The sequence below is a fragment of the Sus scrofa genome, chromosome 14, assembly GCF_000003025.6.
Source record: "Sus scrofa isolate TJ Tabasco breed Duroc chromosome 14, Sscrofa11.1, whole genome shotgun sequence".
NCBI lineage: Eukaryota > Metazoa > Chordata > Mammalia > Artiodactyla > Suidae > Sus > Sus scrofa.
Genome location: NC_010456.5, coordinates 79876190 through 79891104, shown reverse-complemented (window position 1 = coordinate 79891104; position 14915 = coordinate 79876190). Strand labels below are relative to the sequence as shown.

At 50.8% G+C, this 14915-nt stretch overlaps 1 protein-coding gene across 49 annotated transcripts in view; it reads left to right on the top strand.

Annotated features, from left to right (window-relative positions):
* The window catches only part of KCNMA1 (potassium calcium-activated channel subfamily M alpha 1), a 760956-nt gene that overhangs the window by 215233 nt on the left and 530808 nt on the right, over window positions 1-14915 (top strand).

Below are 14915 nucleotides of genomic sequence, written 5' to 3'. Positions count from 1 at the left end.
CAGTAATAATGCACTAGCCAACTTGACACGCAGATTTCAGACATTTTTGCAAACAGCATTTTCTAACAATTATCTTGCCCCTCCCATTAGAGTTTCTATTTGTGGAAGGAGGTCCATCTGAACAGGTACGAGGGGAAAAACAATCTCCATCGGAAGAGAAGGCTGACAAGTTTTGCCCTGTCTTTCAGGAGAAAGGTGTGTGCCTTTCATGATATCAATTCTCGAATCACCTCCCTGGTAGCTCTTCAGTATCTCTACTAGGTGCATCGCAGCTGGGCAGACTTACAAATTCAGAAAATGAGGGCAAGGGAGGGCTGCTATGGGGAGAGAGGCCCCGGTGTTAGCAAGTATGTGGGTTACACATACTTTCTTTTGGCCTCCTGTGGGCTCTAATTCTGATTTCTTCGTCTTTGAGCCAGACCTGCTGTTTGTCAAGTGCGCCCCCCTGACCATGGTCTAGAGACCGGTCAAGGGTGCGGGTGCCGCCGGAGGTAGTGAGCTGCTGTGTCCAGACACTTGGTGTGCTCTGTCTGGGTGGAAAACCTCCTCTGAAGCCAGACTGCCTCACACCCGTTTCTAAGACATTCTTCAACCATGTTAGGCAAAAGAGTCCCCTGCTGACAAGCTGGGGTAGAAGGAAATCTGATATAATTTTGGAAGAACCCTCTTTGAGCAAGAAGGTTCTCACAGCTGCTCAGCCTCTCCCCGACATCCAGGCTGGAGGGGTCCCAGGCCACGGGGAGCAGATTGATGGGTCCTGGGGTGCCAAGTGCAGCACTGCAGCTCTGCTGTGTCGGATGCTCACCATTCCTAACTCCCAGCAGCAGGAGGAGGAGAAGTAGTCGTCAGAACCCCAGAGAAATAGAAACCCTCCCCCCTCCCCAGGCTGTTGAATTATTGTTATTATTTCACATTAACAACAAGTCCAGACTTTCTTGTATTTGGCTGCTGTGTTGGAAACCCAGATCCAGACTAGGGTTGTGGGAACCCAGAAGTGAAGGAGCTCAGCCAGGCCTCTGAGGTGGTGCAGGATCAGAATACAGGGAGACAGGCTGCTCTGCAGAGCCCTGGCGGTCTGAGCCTGGGTCCCCAAGCTCAGATGTTACCATTGCTGGCTCCTGAGTGCATCTGTATGGCCGGTTACCTGGCCATCTTCTGGCCTCCCATGGTCTCTCTGACTTGCTGGGCTTTGGTTTCCTGAATGGGGGTCATGTTGCCCATTGGGAAAGGCAGTGGGGGGCAACCTCATTGCAACAACTCTTTGGACCTGAAGCCAAACCCTAGTTCAGCCACAGACAAAGTAGATAAACATTCTGTGGGTAAGGTCTATAGGCACATACTGGATTGGGTCCTAAATCATGGTGGAACTTTTCCTGGACCAGGACAAATCCTTTTGTAAACAAGAACATCCGTCTTTTTTTTTCCCTTTCTTTCTTTCTTTTTTTTTTTTTTTTTGACTGATGTGCCTGGTGAGGCATGTGCCTCTCAGAAGCGCCATGACATCTGATCTTGTTTGGGATTTGGTGTTTGTCTTTGAAAACGTAGCTGCTCTGGGGAACAGCAATTTGGGAGCCAGCTCTCCTGTTGAAGCTTCAAGTCATGGAAACTGGCTTGGTTGAGCCAGGCTGTCAGTGGTGCCCGGGAAAGGGCTTGCTTTTCCAGTACCTCCTGAACAGAGTTTTAATTTATTCAATCGGTACGGATCTATTAATCACTTGCTGTATGCCAAACACTCCAGATACTTTAAAAAAAAATGGACCTGACTTCAGGAGCTTTCAGGCTAATTGGGTCCATCTGGCATGCCTGGATGAAAAGACAATGAAGGCCTCCAGCCAGGGCCTGTGCAGTGGTGAGAGAGAGGAGATTATGGGAACCGGGGTTGGGACAGGGATTGCAGCAGGGGGCTGTCATTAGGGGGAGGGCTTCACGGGGCCTGGGGGATTTGATGGAGCAGGATGAAGATGGTGGAGAGAAATGGACAGGGCATCCTGAGGGGTGGGGACGGCTGGCTCAAAGGTGTGGAGGCAGGAGGACCATGTCCTCTCTGAGACACCTGCTGGGGGAGCAGGCTTAGTGAGGAGTGGGGGTAGGGCTGCCGGCAGGCTGAAGGCCAGGCCTTGAGGAGTTTGCTTTTCTCCCCAGGGACTGGGGAGGGCTTTGAGATTCCAGGAAACAGAAAACAAATGAATGAAACTAAACCCAGAATTCTTTCAGTCACTTTTTTTTTTTTTAACATGCTATTAAGTCTCCACTACATGCTGAACACCATCCGAGGTTCTGAGGATACGGAATGAGCAAATCTGGCCATGACCCTGCCCTCCTGGAGCTTACCCTCTAGTGGAGGTTGTTGGGCAGTAGTCACGGTTATGAGGAAGAATACAACAAGCTAAGGGGAGGGGGAAGGGATCTTGTCCAGAGGGGGGCCTTGGGTGGGACTCGGTTCACCCGTCACTCACTTTTTTTGTTCCATGTTGCTTCTGTCCATGGACTTGGAGGGCAGTGTTCAACTAACCACAAGCAGCTCATTACCGGCAGTCTGCTGGTAAATGCTTTCTCCCCACATGGCCCCGAATGATGGTTGGGGGCCATGGTGACAGTGGCACTCTTTCCACCGGGATTGTTTAGGTTCTGTGCATTTCCTGCTGTGAGAGCTATGAGGCTGGGAACTCAGGACCCTGTGGTATGACCCTGAACCCTGAAAAGAGATGCATGCCCTCTCCCCTGCTTTCTTTCTTTTTTAAATTACTCAATGAATTTTATTACATTTATGGTTGTACAACAATCATCCCAACCAAATTTTAAAGCATTACCATTCCAAACCCTCAGTGCATCCCACTACCCCCCCAACCTCTCTCCTTTGGAAACCGTAAGTTTTTCAAAGTCTGTGAGTCAGTATCTGGTCTTCAAAGAAGTTCATTGTGTCCTTTTTTTAGATTCCACATGTAAGTGATAGCATTTGATGTTGATGTCTCATTGTCTGACTGACTTCACTTAGCATGATAATTTCTATGTCCCTCCATATTGCTAAAAATGCTGTTATTTCTTTCATTTTAATGGCTGAGTAATATTCAATTGTGTGTATGTATGTACCACATCTTCTTTATCCACTTTTCTGTCAATGGACATTTAGGTTGTTTCCATGTCTTGGCTATTATTGTATATAGTGCTGCAATGAGCATTGGAGTACATGTATCTTTTTGAGTCATGGTTTTTCCCAGGAGTGGGATTGCTGGATCAAATGGTAATTCTATTTTTAGTTTTCTGAGGAATTTCCATATTGCTTTCCACAGTGGTTGCACCCATTTACATTCCCAACAACAGTGTAAAAGTCACCCTCTGCAGCACTTAGTGTTTATAGACTTTTGGATGGTGGCCATTCTGGCCAGTGTAAGGTAGTAACCTCATAGTGGTTTTGATTTGCATTTCTCTAATAATGAATGATGTTGAACATCCCTTCATGTGTTTTTTTGCCATCTGTATGTCTTCTTTGGAGAATTGTCTGTTCAGATCTTCTGCCCATTTTTTGTTGTTTGTTTTTTTTCGGTATTGAGCTGCAGAAGGTGTTTATAAATTTTGGAGATGAATCCCTTGTTAGTCGATTCATTTGCAAAGATTTTCTTCCATTCTCTGGGTTATCTTTTGTTTTGTTTAGGGTTCCCTCTTCCCTGCTTTCTGGGCCTGCACTAGCTGACCTGTTAGAATCCTGAGGGACCTCATAACTGCCCCTTGGGTCCTGCCTTTCCTGGCCCTTATTTGGTGCGACAGACAGACCCTGGGTTCTGTGGAGGGGGTGCCTGGCCATTATGGTTATGGCCCTCCCTGGGCCTTAATTTCCCACCTGTAGAATGAGGACAAGGTGAGTGGTCCCTAGACTTCCCAGGGATACTCAATTAAACTTTAAAGATCATAGAGACTATCACAGGGTTGGCAACTTTTTATTTTGACAAGCAAGGACAGGAAGAAACTGTCAAATGCCAGCACTACTATCATTGTCATTTCATTCAAAGGGCATATTAATACCCAACCAAGGAAGGGTGACATAATGTCAAAGAAAAGAACAGTTCTTCCCCAGAGAGGAGTGTTGGCTGTCTTTCACTGACATACGCACATTACATTGTGCTGCTGCTTTCCACTTCCAAACTCTGTCCTGGCGTCGCACTGATCTGTGACCCAGGGTGCGGGGACCACGGGATCAGAGCACCAGCAAGCCCACCTCCCAGGATGCCTTGCAGTGGAGAGCCACATCTTCTTCCAGGTCCGCAGGTGGCTATGGGCTCCCTTTCTTTTGCTTCTCCCCCTTGACCCACTGTCTCTCTCTCTCAGTGACTCCTCTCTAGAAATGGGGACACTCCAAACTGTTCTGGGCTGCTTTGCAAGAGGTGGGAGAAGCTGGGAGAGAGGAGGAGTCTATAACCTCACTTGCCAGATAAGCTGATCCTACCAACATCTCAACTCCTCTTTTTGGGTGGTATTGACTTGTTCCCCAACCCTGTTCACATCTTTGTTTTGATTCCATTTGCCTTTGCTCCACTAACTGGAGTCATGCAAGTGAACTGGACTGTGACTAACTGTGGAGATTTCTGTCTTCTATGAAAATGAGGGGCTTGGATGTCCTGTGGGTCTTAGTTATCCATATGCAATCTGTCTTGACTAGAAATAAATCGGGCCTTCACCTGGGTGAAGAGGATAGAGATGGGGTTTTCCGTCTGGAAAATCTGGACTCCCATCCTGGTGAGCTCTCTTTGCTGTAGGATCTTGGGCAGATTGTTGTCCAAGAGCCCACACGTGCACATGCTGGCACTTAGCGTGTAAGTGTTAACAGAGTGCTCACCACCTGCTCAGCATTCATCGTCACGGTCCGTCCTCACAGGTGTTCTCTAAGGAAGGTATTTGTAAGCCTGTGGTTCCAGTGAGGACAGAGGCTGGATGGGCTAGAGTGACTTGCGCCAGGTGGCATTGCTGGTATAAGGGGAAGCTAGGAGTTGTACTCTGGGGACAATGATACCTGTGCTTCCCACACTTCTTGTGTCTCTCAGCCTTGTGGGGGTCTAGCTAGTCTCTTGGATGTACAAGCTGTGTTTCCTTGAAAAGACCCCCCACCCTTCCACGGCCCTAGGCTCCTTTCTGAAGGCAGAGAATCAGCCCACACTAAGGTCCCTCACAGGTCTGATCTCCACAGATGGATGACTCTGAGGTGCTTTTCATTAAAACAAAACAAAACACATTTTTTTTTTGTCTTTTTGCTATTTCTTGGGCCGCTCCCGTGGCATATGGAGGTTCCCAGGCTAGGGGTCTAATCAGAGCTGTAGCTGCCAGCCTACGCCAGAGCCACAGCAACGCGGGATCCGAGCCACGTCTGCAACCTACACCACAGCTCACGGCAACGCCGGATCGTCAACCCACTGAGCAAGGGCAGGGACCGAACCCACAACCTCATGGTTCCTAGTCGGATTCGTTAACCACTGTGCCACGATGGGAACTCCAAAACACATTTTTAAAAGAGGTTTGTGTGCTCTCCTTGAAATAAGAACTCATGTTGGATTGCCTTCTGATACAATGCCGGATTCTTCCTGCAAGGAGAAGGGATTTGTATTGAGTGTATGGGCCTGAATAGGATTTATAAGGCCGGTGTGCTAACCGTAGACCTTCAGAGAGTCTTAGCACTTCAGTTGCCCATCTTTAAAATGGGGATAACCTGCCTAATTTGCAATACTGTTAACAGGATTAACCAGGAGAATATAAAGCATTCAGAAAATGACATCCATTATCTTTCTGAATTTCTGGCTCTGCCTCAGACTTGCCTGGTATGGTTACAAGTGAAAAACAGATGTGATTGTTGTCTTCTGACTTTGGCCTCTGTGATAGTTTTCTTGTCTCTGTGGTTCTTGAGCCATTCTCCCAGGACAGAGCCTGCAGCTCAGCCAACATGTCTCTGTAGGTGAGCAGGTTGACCAGGACCTGGCCCAGTCCCTCTGGCTGAGGGATCAGAGCTGAGGTCTCTGCTAATCCAGTTCCAAGTCTCAGAGGCCCAGCTGCTGAACTCAGGGCCATCACTTATATGGTCCCATTTTATTAATCCAGTTGTTTGCAAATGAGATCATTATTTTGCAAGTGTGGTGTATTGGCTGAGATGGGTGTATTAGTCCTGAAAGTTTGGGGTTGGCGTATTAATTTTATTTTTTAGGGCTTTTCCTGCAGCATATGGAGATTTCAGGCTAGGGGTCTAATTGGAACAGCTGCTGGCCTACACCTCAGCCACAGCAACGCCGGATCCCACTGAGCAAGGCCAGGGATCCAACCTGCAACCTCATGGTTCCTAGTCTGATTCGTTTCTGCTGTGCCATGACGAGAACTCCGACTTGTTCATTTTAAGCAGCAAATGTGGCCACTTGAGAACAACACATCTGACCATGGGAAGGGTGTCTAATGGGTCATTCAGTTACCAGATAATCTCCCCTCCCCTAGGCCATTTCTCCAACTCCCTATCCATACATGGCTGATTATACAGATGTCTGCTCTATGAAATTTTATTATTTAGAAGCATAGGGCATACGATGATTGTTTCAGCAGTAGTAATAAACAGCATTTCGTAAGAAGATTCCATCTCTGTGGTCATTTTGCCTATCTTGAGACAGCAAGGAATAGAAGAAAAGCATGGCCCTTGGTCCTAGAATAGACTGGATTTAAATTTCAGCTCTGCCACTTACGAGACGAATGATCTTGGAAATTACCCAACCTCTCTGAGCCTCGTAACATTCCTACCTTGCAGGCTTGTTGTGAGGATTAAATAAGATGGTGTAAAACTGCCAAGGAGAGAACATGGCCTGTAGAGGCAAGAAGAAATCAAGTGATTCCTGAGAGCCAGCTGACCTCCTCCGTCCCCAGGGGACTGGTGAGCAGCTTAGAGTGTGGCCCTGAGAAGGGCCAGCAGGGACCCCATCTTCTCCAGCATCTCACATTGCCAGGACCCAGGCCAGTATGGGATTCCCAGTCCAGACCTCAAGGTCAGGTGGCTTCAGAGCTGGACAGAACCTTGGGGAGCAGTTACACTCCCCCTTTGAATTTGAGGCTGGGAAACCCGAGGCACAAAGATGGACTTGTTAAAGGGTGCCTGGCCTTTTTCTGTTGTCACATTTTTCCTCCCGTCAAGACCTGTATCTTCACACACAGTGCAGGGGAACTCCCAGGAGTGGGAATCAGGACTGTGCACCCAGGAAGCCACAGCTAAACATGTTCATGATGATGAGGTATCTTAGCACCAGCAGAGAGATGGTTTTCTGCCACCCCAGAGCAATTGGCTTTGTCCGAGCTGCTTTTTATGCTCCTGCAGCCTAATCTGTGGACCTTGTGCCCCTTCCCTGGATGTGTAGCCTGTAGTTCAGAAACACCATAGCTACTGGATGGGATCATCTGGCACAAGCGTGGTGCCCCTCTGTGCCTTTGGGGTCCCAGGGGGTGGATGGGGAGGCTGCATTGTGCAGGGGGGCCTCTGTCCTGACAGGGAGAGATTGGATAGTCCAAGCTTCCCCGGGGCAGAGACCAATTCCACCACCCCTGATGCCAGCTCCTGCTGGAGGCCCCTGTCTGCTGCCCTGCTTCTCCTGCCCCTAGTGTCTGGGCACCCACCTCCCCTCTCCTCTCCCTTTGCAGAACTCTCACTATGAAAATCCCAGCTGGTGGTGCCACATTATGCTTGATTTGTTTGAGCTGCTTGAGGTAATCGGCCTAATCCCTAATACATAGGATTATTGGTACCTGGGAGGATCCCACAGCTGGGCCACTCTTCCAGGATGTGAAAGAGGCTGCTCAGGGTAGGGGTGGGGCGGATTTCCTCTCTGCCTAGTTGGAGGGAGTGGGGATAGCAGAAGGACCATTCCCCAACATGTAGGCCTGGTAAAGAGGGACCAGGAGGGTGGCCTGGGCAGAGGTTGCTGGAGGCCTTGTGGGTTTCTAGATGTTGATGGTCAGGCATTTCTGGGTCTTGGGCCAAACTGTGCCACAGGATGGCATAATCATTGCCATGACGTAAAAAGCATTTTTTAAAGCTAAGATGAACCTGTGGATTTTTACTCAGTGGATTGCAAACTTTCTTTCCACAGAAGACCCCTTCACTCAGGTGTAGTCTAGCACAGAACTTTAATAGGTGAAAACTGTTCAGCATAGCGGTGCTGTGATTTTTGTGTGGGTACAGAGGCCTGGCCCTCTCTTTCCTCTCTTGCTTAACCCTCTAAGGCACCTCATGGAACACACAATGCTGGTCTCTAAGGAAGAGAAAACTATGGGTTTAACCCACTGTTCCCCATCATCTCCTGGATGGGAACTCTGCTCACTCTACTCTGAGAGGTTAGGTGACCACACAGCCTGTTCGTGGCAAAGCCGGGTCTAGCATGCAGGCTTCCTAACTTGCATCCCAGAGCTCCTGGCCCTGCTGCTGTCCTTCTAGCAGGAGATTTCTGGATCCGTGCTTTGGACTCAGCTGAGGGCAACCGCGTGCCGGGATGCTGGATCAGTTTTGCTGGGTGAGAGAGGCAGAGAGAGCTGCTCCTGGGGACCGGTGAGGGTAGGGGTTCCAGGCAGATGGAAGGAATTCCTCAGAATTGGGATCCATCCATGCAGACTCAGGGGAAATGGCTTTCTGATGTCGACCAGGGAAATTTGAGAATGAGGTGGGGACGGTGAAACACAAGAGGACAGTTTCCAGGGGCTTCCTTCCCCCACAGCCCTCTGAAAGTTGAGCACCCAGGAAGCGCCCCATAGCAGCAAAGCCCTAGGCAGAGAGAGGTCCAGGCACACGGCTTCTGGAAATGCAAGGTGGCCCTGGCCCTGTTCTGGTCCCTGTCAGTTCCCCAGCCCGCGGTTGCCCTGGGCCCTGCAGTGCTCAGAGGCACCAGGGATGCCAGCTCCTCCTTCGCTGGCATCCGCATTGAGAACCTCAGGGCTTTGCAGGAGGGTTCACAGCCTGTCAACCCCGTCACGTTTATTTCCGACCCGATGCTCTGTTCCATGGAAGATGATTTATGGTTCCAAGTTAGTTTTTGGCTGAGAAAACAACCATGTCCCTCTGTCCTTGATTTAACCACCCTCTCAAGGCAGAGGGACCTTGAAGGAGGGGTCTCTGCGGAACATGCAGTACCCAGACTTGGCATGAATCGAGGGCTTCTGGTGGAAACCAGCCTTTCTAGACACTTTGCAACAGCCCGGAACCCTCCCGCACGCTTTATCCCACATGCTCCCCATGCCTCCCTGGGAGGAAGCCGGCTCAGGTATTGTCTCTTTTTGGTGCCAGACAGCTGGGTTTAAATTCCGACTGTGTCTTCCTGGGCCAGCTGCCTGCCCCGTGTCTGCAGATGAATGCATTTAAGCCTCCCTTATAAAATGACTATGATGATGCCTAGAAATGTGGCTGGTACTGTCGTCGTCCCTGCTTATTAGCAATACGGTCTGTTGTACATACTGTGCTTGCCGACATTGACTTCCCATCTGCTACCACGCTCCTCCCCTTCCCCGCGTTCCTTTTCTCCTCCTTCCTTCCCTCCCTCCATCCTTCAACCTCCTTGCCTTCTGATCTGTCACCAAAACCTGTCAATTGCTCACTGAACTCTGAGCTCATAATGTTACATTGTTGAGGATACAGCCGTGAACAAAGGAGCTGAAAATTCTTCCCTCATGGAGCTTACAGACAATCGAAGATGATTAAAGTATACCAGATGGCGGTGTAGACGCTCTGGGGAGGCTAGAGCACAGAGGGGCAGGGATGGGGGTGGGGGAGTGGTGGAGGGGTGGGCGTTCTGTTCAGCGGGATGGGCAGGGACATGCTCACCAGTATGGTGAGAATTTGAACAAAGAGTGAGGCGAGGGAGCTGCTATGGCTCTCTGGGGCAGGGGGAGCAGCCAGCGCATTCAGCCCCAGCTGGGAGTGGGCCTGGAATATTCTGGCAGCACGGGGAGGCCAGTGCATCTGGAGCAAGCTTGGGTGTGAGTGGGAGACCTGCGGGATGATGGCAGGAGTGGGCCAGATCGGGTGGGTTGGACTGTGTGAAGGCTATGACTTGTCCTCTGAGTGGGATGAGAAGCCACAGGAGGGTGATCGGCTTACATTTTTAAGAGGAGTTTTCCTCCCAGATGATCAGTGCTTAAACAACTTCCCAGATCCAACTGAGATGTAACTAAACCTGAGACAGACTTGGAGCTTTGTGGGGGGTGAGTGGCCTCAGCCTGGCAGCTGCCCTTTCCTCCATCCCTGCTGCAGTCACCCAGCAGGTATGGGGCCAGGGTGGCCTTGGCACTTGGCACCTGGGGGTGAGTGAGCCCAGCCAGGCAGGAGCAGGTGTGGCAGAGGCTCACAGGGAGGGTGTAGCCAGCACAGTGGGCCACCTGGGAGGACTTAGCAGTTCCAATATCCTGTTGGGGCCCAAGGTGATGACTGTAACATGCCCGGCAAAGTGCAGCTGGGTGGGGATCTGAGAGTTGAGCCACGATGCCATCCTTGCCCGCACTTCATCGAGGAGTTGGTACTTTCAGAAAGTGCTACACTCCCCCTTACCAGATTACAAGACAGGGCATAGCCCTGCTCACAGAAGAGGCTTCCAGAAGCGAAGTGACTTGTCCAAGGCCATCAAAGAAAAGCTGGGCTTTGACACGGGTATCTTTCAATCCTCAGAGCTCTTCCTACCCCACCCCAGACTTGAGGGTCCTGGTATATGGGGTCCAGTTCAGAAAGGATAAGATGTAGAGACAGTCTGGATCTGAGGACCGGAAGTGGTGAGCTCCTGGGATTACACCTCACCTCTCCAGCGCGGGGCCAGGGCAGCTCCCGCTGCTGTGGACAGCTGAGCCTTTTGAAGATAAGAAACTTGGCCCTGTGGGGTCTCCACACCCAAACCCCCCATCCAGGCCAGGCGGAGGCTTCTACTGTCCTAGGAACGGCAGGAGCTGCTGGGAGTGATGGGTTCCCTCGGGTTAGATGTGGAGGAATTACTTTGGGGAGGCAGCAAGAGGCCATTGATGGGAGGGGGCTGCCAGCCACTCTGCCTCCAAGTGCTCCCCCAGCCTCCAGGCTGTACCTGCACTCTCACCCTGCAGCTCCCCATCCTCCAGTCTGGGCACTGAGATTAGATACTGTCCCATGTTGTCCCCAGGAGGCAGCTGTGACTTCTTTTGCACAAGAGTCTGGTGGGAGAGAAGGTGAGGCTGAAGGACAAAATGGGCCCTTTCCTCAGGGGGAGGGTGGCTGTGAGCAGACCTCCACCTTCCAGGACCCCCCCCAGGGACTGCCCAATCTCATCTTTTCCCTGCTCCTCCCTCTTGTTCTCTCTTTCTTCCAGGGCATCCTTTTCTTCATTTCAGAAAATCTCTGATGGTCAGTCTGAGGCCAGGGTAGCTGGAGCCTGTAGCTGGTGGTGTTCCCTCTCTCTGCCCCCCCCCCCGCCTTCTTTCTGTCTTTCACCCACCCCCACCCCCACGCAGTAATTTCCTGGTTGGTGATCAGGGCCAACTCACTCCTGACACCAGGGGGAGCCTGTTGGGCCCCCACTCAGCAGTCCTCCCTGGCCGACTGGCTGGCTCCGTCTCTGCAGAGGGAAGTAGAAGGTTTGGGGATGGAGGGATGCCCACTGTGCCACTCAGAGCTAAGCCCCATTCCACCTTCTGGGGCACAGGAGAGAGCAGCGTACGGGGACTTTGGGGGCAGCCTCTCTGCTCCTGAATCTCCTAATCACCATGGGAAATTGATTAATGGAGCTTGGAGTCAGAAGGGGTTCTGAGAGGTCACTGGTCTAAGGCTGAGTCCGTGTAGGGATCCTGGCCCCAGCTGTCCTGGGGGAGTGCCACAGATCTCCTGCTGGAACCCTTCCAGAAACCCTTACCTCCTGGGGGCCCATTTCCTACTTAAAGCCCAAGGGCTGTTAGAGCCTATACTCACTTATCCTCCATTCTATAGTTATTTATTAAGGTTTCGCTCTGGGCCTGTCCGCCAGGGCCTGCAATCGATGCTGCAGCTTTAACTGAATATCCCTGGGGCCAACCCACCCTGTCAGTAGTGCTTGGCCATGGCGGCTGTAGCCACCATGCACACCTGTCCCCATTGTCCATGGAGGAGGCTGAGGCTCAGGAGCTAACATCCCCAAGGTACCCAGCTTATGAGTGGTGGAACAGACCTATGCCCAGGTGGGCTCACTGCCTCAGTCTGAGTTCCCAGACTCTGCTTTCCCGTGAGAAATACCTGCTTTCAGCTGTCCTGTGAAAGATGTGGTAATTCCACCTGCATCTTGGACTTACTATAAAGTCTAAGCAAGATAATGCAGAAAAGGCACTTCATTTTGAATTGCTGATACCCAGTTCTGGCTTGATAAATGGTGCTCCATTACTGTTATATTGGGTTCTGCCACTTGCCACTTGTCCCCCCAACCCCACCCCTCTGTGTCCCCAGATAGGCCACTTAACTCTCTCTGAGCCTCCCCTCCCTTTCTCGGGAGCAGGGGTTACACCTGCTCCCCAAGAGGGATGCTTTGGTGACAGTGGGGTCCAAGGCACGGAGGGGCTTTCCCTTCGGGCCACCCAGCATCAGACTTTGCCGTGCTCCTGCCTCCCCACTCGCTCCCCCAGCCACCCACCCCAGTCCTACCTCCCACATGTAATTATGCTCACAACATCTAGTGTAAGCAAATAATGAGAGCACTATCTCCCTTTCATCTGTGTTTTTCCTTGCCTATCATAAAGTAATTAAAATAATGAATGCCTTGTAAAACAATAGGTGAGAGGGCTGGCAGGAGAGCGATATCTGCCATATACCTCTTGTGCTCTGAATTATTGATGCGTTGGAAGCACTGGGACTGGAGAGGTCTCTCTGCATCCCAGCCCTTTACGTTCCGCTCCCCTTCTCCAGGGCTGGCCAGGTAGCTGGGGAGCCTGTGCCCCCAGGATTGAGGAGCAGAGAGTTGGCCCTCCAGGACAGCAGGCTGTGGCCCTGGACCAGCTCAGAAATGTTCCTGGGAGGCATGGCTCAAAAGGAATCACAAGAGCCTCTGATTTGAGGGCCTTCTCCTTGCCCTGGCCTCCTCCCTGTCTGGGTGAAGGGAGAGGCCTGGGTTGGGCTGGGGATTAAGATTCCTGTCCCATTTCATATCAGGGCAGCGGTGATCAAGCCAGGCCAGAATGGTTAGAAGCAGTGGTTTTCAAACTGGGGTTCCCCACCCAGAAGCATCAGCATTACCTGGGAACTGGTTAGAAGTGGGGGTTCAGGAGTGGGGTCCAGTATTCTGTTTTAACAAGCCATCTGGTTGGTTCTGATGCCACTGAAGTTTGGGAACCAATGCTAGCATGTCTGTGGCTCCAGGAGAGGCAAGAGGTGAGACTAATTAATGAAATGTGTATTATGCGTCATTGGGTGATATTTAATCCTTCTGACATCTTTGGGCAGGCAGTATTGCCCCTATCTTACTGGGGAAGCCCTAGGGGGCAGGAGAGCTGGATCTGTACCTTCACTTGCTAAGGATGCCCCTGGATCAGGGTCTCTGTCTCTTCCAGGACACGCACCTGTGCAGACTCCACATGACTGAGACTCGAGATCCTAACGGGCCATGGAGACTGGCCTTAGGTGACTTGGGCGGTTGGCTCCACAGACGTCAGCAAGCAGTGCCCAGATCAGCCCACTCTGCGCCCCCCACCCTGCCCCAGGCCTTTTCTTGGATTATTCCAGCACCGGGGGTGGGTGGGTGGGGAATGGGGGGTGCAGTATACTCGTAAATGAAATATGAGCGCCAGGGGTTGCTAATGCCCCATCCGTCTTCCCAGCGTTCCTGAGTCAGAGGTGGCTGGCGGGGGAGGACCAGGCATGGGGGCAGCTTCCTGCCTGCCTGCCTGCCTGCAAGTCCCCAAGAAGATGACTCATTCAGTGCCTCCCAGATCTCCTGGCCTCACTCCACCCCACCCCCACCCACTGCAGATGGAGGTTTTCACCTCTGCCGTTGGGTGTTCCTCCTCACTCCAGTTCACAGTGATCCACAGTGTCTGTTTGTTTTGTTAATTAATTCTAGCCTTTTAAATGAACAGAATTTTGCTGCCATCATAAACACTTATACCTGCAGGAACAATCTCATTGGTTATTAGAGTAGGGGGCCTGGTTAAATTTAAATTTTAGACCATGAATATGTTTAAAGTATGTCTCATGCAATATTTGGGACATAGAGTAAAAAATTATTCGTTGTTTGTTTGAAATTCAAATTTCTCTGGGCATCCTGTGTTTTATTTGGCAACCTCTAAGCCCAGGCTCTGTAGTCAGTGGGAGGCTGACACTCATAACTCTTTGATTCTTTCATTCATGATTATTGAGCAACTATATGCCAGGCTCTCTTTTAGGCACTCAGGAGTCAGCAGTTGGGGGAAGCAAAGAGTAAATGAATAAGGCAGTGAATTGTTGAGTATATTAGAAGTTTTAAGTGCTATGGAGAAAAATAACACAGAAAAGTTGTGTCATCATAAGGCAGTTGGAACTTTAAAAAGGTAGCCAGTGGTTAATGAACCTGACTAGCTCAGTGGTTAACAAACCCGACTAGCATCCATGAGGATGCGGGTTCGATCCCTGGCCTTGTTCAGTGGGTTAATGATCTGGCATTGCCATGAGCTGTGGTATAGGTTGAAGATGCAGCTTGGATCCCACATTACTGTGGAACAGGCCAGCGGCATCAGCTCCGATTGGACCCCTAGCCTGGGAACATCCATATGCCATGGGTGCAGCCCTAAAAAGACAAAAAAGAAAAAAAAAAGTGGTCAGAAAAGGTTTATTGAAAAGATGATATTTGAACAGACTTGAGGGCAGTGAGGGACTAAGCCATGACCTTCTGTAGGAGAAGAGTATTCTAGGCAGAGGGCATAGTACATACAAAAGCATCCAACTGAAGGCCCCATGTGGGGCTCAG